The sequence below is a fragment of the Penaeus monodon genome, chromosome 31 (assembly GCF_015228065.2).
Source record: "Penaeus monodon isolate SGIC_2016 chromosome 31, NSTDA_Pmon_1, whole genome shotgun sequence".
Classification (NCBI taxonomy): domain Eukaryota; kingdom Metazoa; phylum Arthropoda; class Malacostraca; order Decapoda; family Penaeidae; genus Penaeus; species Penaeus monodon.
The window spans coordinates 35672426-35672714 of record NC_051416.1 but is presented as its reverse complement, the minus strand read 5'-3'; positions in this window follow the sequence as shown (position 1 = coordinate 35672714).

Genomic DNA, 289 nt, shown 5'->3' with positions numbered 1-289 from the left:
TATTCAAATTTTGTAGTGCGCTATCTTCAAGAACCCAAAAGTGCATGTATAATTTTTTTGGACAGAATAATTCAATGGATTTATTTCCCATAAATATAAGAAACCAAGATAGCAAATAAAGCAACTTCTTGCAGTGCACTAGGATGAAGGGCCTTATCCATTTATTTATTTCATGGTTAATACCCACATAAGAGAAAATACAAACTCCTCAGAAGAGGAAAAGACAATAATAACAAGAAAATTTGTTTACTGAGATTTAATAAAGAAGCAAAAAATGCTAAGGATACAC